At 36.2% G+C, this 4,295-nt stretch overlaps 1 non-coding gene across 1 annotated transcript; it reads right to left on the reverse strand.

The window, feature by feature from the left end:
* Positions 1-1,864: 1,864 nt before the first annotated feature.
* Positions 1,865-1,968, reverse strand: LOC115066986. The gene has a single exon (XR_003846422.1). It is a non-coding gene; the product is annotated as a U6 spliceosomal RNA (small nuclear RNA).
* Between the last annotated feature and the right edge of the window lie 2,327 nt (positions 1,969-4,295).

Consider the following 4,295-nt stretch of genomic DNA (forward strand, 5'->3'; position numbering starts at 1 on the left):
AAGAGGAAGACTTACTTTCAAAAGAGTAGTTTTTCCCATCTAACCTGTTTCAATAAGCTCCCGAACAAGACTGAGGACTGCGACAAGTCCACTGGCAGCCCCTCCGCCACTGTGTTCACAATATCTCAAGCCAATGCTTTTCCCTCCAGATAAATTTCTTCTTCAAAAGATTAATTCTGAGACACTGACAAAGCCTCATTTCACCTTAGTTTTATTCAATTTAAAATAACATCTGATCATATGGTCCTTTGAGTTTCTGCTTCTTAAAATATAAATTAGATCTCATTTTTGCAGATGAGCAAAACATTCTTGATTTGGAATTCTCTTATACAGATCCTATTTTTCCTGAGTTGAAGAGTTTCAGAAAACACAAAAATAATGACTGCAACTTTTATCAACTGTTCAACATAAACTCAGGAGCTGTATAAGAACTACAAACACACACACATACACACACACACACACACACATACACACACACACACACACACACACACACACATACACACACACACACACACACACACACACACACACACACACACACACTATTCATTAGAACATTACCTAAATCAAACCCAAGCAAAACAAAGTACTATGAAGTATTGCCCCTATGTTATGAAAAGCACCAGTTCATAATTTTCACTGAACGTTCAAATTCTTAATACATTGCCTAAATATCACTCTGTACCTCAGCCACTCTGCAGATCACTGAACAAGAACAATAGCAGGAGGGACTCAAGCATCAGATGACTTCCATACTCAGTTATGTTGAGCACTACTTTTTGATACCCCACCTAGGGCCATTCAGATTGAAAATGACAGGGAAGTCTTTCTGTTTCAGCACTCATGACTTTACAACTATATGCAGTTATCAAAACCCATAGCAATTTAAACTATCTGGGGGAAATTATTGTAAATAGTATTACGGAGTCCCATTCCAAAGATTCTGAGTTTGTTGGTAGCAGTTAGGGCTCAGCTACTGATAAGTAGTTTTAAAGGTCTTTCCAATATATTTAAAATATAGCCAGATTTGAGGCCAGGTTTGGTGGCACTCACCTTTATTCAGAATGCAGAGGGAGGTGTGTCTCTATGAGTTTGAGGCCAGCCTGGTCTACATAGTGAGTTCCAGGCCAGCCAGGGATATTGAAACTCTGTCTCAAAAAAATGAATTAATTAAAATATGGTCAGATTTGATGATCCCTGCTTTACACTGTCAGTTTAAATTTTTTATCTGTAATGTTTAATTCCCTTTTGCACCACTGTGACCAAAATATTTGACAAAAACAACTTAAAGAAGGAAAATTTTATTTGATTTATGATTTCCTTAGGCTTCAGTCTATTATGACTGGGGAGTTATGACTGATCATCTCAGTTTATCACAGTAAAGCGTGTGTCACACCGCAGTAGACCAGAAAGCCAACAAACACAGCAGGAGCCATTTGAGACTTTCTGAAACCAACTTTCTTTCTACTTGCTTTCTTACTGGTCTTCATTCCCTAAGGGACTGTGTGTAGAGTTCTTGATGTCCAGCTAATATTTAATAGGATCAATGACTTTAATATTGAACATACTCTATATAATATATAATACATATACTCAAACATCGAAAGCATCTAAAAATATAGAAACCTATAATGTAAGAATTTGACTGTCATTTTTTCCAACAATATACAAATCTAAAAGAAAGAGAAAGAGTGGGTCTAGGTCAGGCCCCAACACTTTCTGGAAATGAGAAAGGGGATGATGATCATCAATGAGAACCCAAAAGCATGAAATGAAATAAACAGCACACACATAGCTGGAAAACAACCACTGATGTTGTTGCTGTCAAAATAAATCTGTTGGTGTTTCTTTGTTTAAAAAAAATAAAGCATGATTCACAAATTTGTATGTCATCCTTGCACAGAGGCCATGCTAATCCTCTCCGTATCATTCCAATTTACACACACACACACACACACACACATACACACACACACACACACACACACACACATGTTTATGCTGCTGAGGCGAGAACAGTGTGCTTTTCTAAAACTGAAAACATGGAGCCAAACAGTGTACATATGACATGATCCAACCACATGGACTGTTTCTGCTGTTACTTAGCTACTATGTAGATCAGACTGGCCTCAAACTCACAGAGATCCACCTGCCTCTGCCTCCTGAATATTGGAATTAAAAGCATGCACCATCATGCATGGTCTATGTTTTGAGTATGTTTTTAAGAAATATTTTGGTATTTTTTCATGTGTATCAGTATATTGCCAGCATGTGTGTAAGTGCACCCACACCCATATCATGCAACGCCCATGGAGATCAGAAGAGGGTGTGGCATTCCCTGGAACTGGAGTTAAGGACAGTTTTTAGCCATCATGTGAGTGCTTGGAACCTAACTCAGGTCCTCTACAAGAGTGCTCTTAACCACTGAGCTATCTCTCCAGCCCCTGTTTTGAGTATCTTTATCTCATGCAGATATAAGAACTTTTAAGAGCTACATGCTTTGAAAATACTGTCTCCTACTACATGGTTGTCTTTTCGTTTTCTCAATTGTGTGTTTTGAAGAACTGATGCTTTTAAGTTCAGTGAGATCAAGACTGTCAAATTATCCTCTTGTGGATTATGCTTTTGGTGGTCATGTCTAAGAAATCTAAATCAAAATCACATATTTTCTCTTGAATTTTCTCCAAGAAGTAATATAGATTTAGGTTTAGCATTTTGGTGCATGATCTACCATGAGTTATTTTTTGTATATAGTGCAATGGATGAATTGAAACTTATGTTTTTATTTTGTATTTTCTGGTTTGCTTTTGATACAAATATGCAGTTGTTCCAGCATCATTAACTGAAAAGACTTCATATCTCTACTAAATGGTGTTACCTTTAATGTTGATCTATTTATGGACTTTATTTCAGTGATAGATTTAGTTGTGTTGGTATAAATAACAAACATGTTATTTTCATTACTATAGATTTACATAATGTTTTAAAATCAGGAAATATTAGTTTGTCAAATCTGAAGATTTGTTTCTTTTATTAATCTTATTCTAGAATCTATAGAATGTTGTATGTCTATAAAAACTTTAGAATATATTTGTAGATTTCTACCCAAAATGCTTGGATGGTGTTTGGAATTACATTAAATCTGTAGACCAACATGAAACTACTTGACACTCTAACAATATTGAGCAGAAACCAGCAGATACTCTGTCAAAGGAAAGGTAGAAAATATATTTTTTAATATTTTATTTATTTTCATTTTATGTGTATTAGTGTATTATCTGCATGCATGTAAGTGCATTTGTGTTGTGAAATGTCCACAGAAGTCAGAAGAGGGTGTTGGATCCCCTGGAACTGGAGTTACAGATGATTGTTAGCTGCCATGTGGATGCTGAGAATCAAACCCGGGTCCTCTGCAAGAGCAGCCAGTGCTCTAAGTGCTGAGCCATCTCTCCAGCCAAAGGTAGAAAATACTGAAGCCATCAGGCTCTAACTCAATTACCATCATAGTATAAAAGCAGCCATAGTTAATGTGTAAATATCCATTTGAATTTGTGAAGCTCTATAAAAATAGGCCTGGCCCAACTTAATTTATGGACAATAGTTGGTCAATCAATAAAGAGTTTTTCAACTCATCTGATTCCTGGAGAATCTTACCACTCTTGAAAGATCATGGCTTGACTCTCCATTTATTTAGACATTCAACTCCTCTCAACAATGTTTTATGGTTTTTATTATATAGATTCTGCATATCCTTTATAAAATTTGTCCCTAGTTATTTCATATTTTTTGAGACAAGGTCTTTCTGTGTATCCCAGGCTAGACTCAAACTCATGAGCCTCTTCAGAGCTGGATTATGGGCATGTGCCACCATGTTTAGTAGTATTTCATAGTTTTGCTATTTATTATAAATGACATTCTAAGGGACTGGAGAGATGGCTCAGCAGTGACGAGCATTGGCAGAGGACCCATGTTCAGTTCCCAGAACCCACATGATGCTAACAACTCTCTGTAACTCCAGTTCCAGGGACTCTGTCACCCTCTTCTCACCTTCATGGGCACTGCACACATGCGGTGCATTTACTTTACATGAATGTAGGTAAAACACTTATACACATAAAATAAAAATAAATAAAATTAAAAAATATTTTAAAAGTGGCACTCTCTTCCAATTGATTATTTGGACTAGTAAATGGAATCACAATGGAGTATTTGCAACTTGGTCACGTTATATTGCAATCTTACTAATCTTAGCTTTAAATGGCTTTTCTTTGTAGATGAATGTGAAATTT

Source organism: Nannospalax galili, unplaced genomic scaffold, assembly GCF_000622305.1.
Source record: "Nannospalax galili isolate Female #2095 unplaced genomic scaffold, S.galili_v1.0 scaffold140, whole genome shotgun sequence".
Lineage (NCBI taxonomy): Eukaryota > Metazoa > Chordata > Mammalia > Rodentia > Spalacidae > Nannospalax > Nannospalax galili.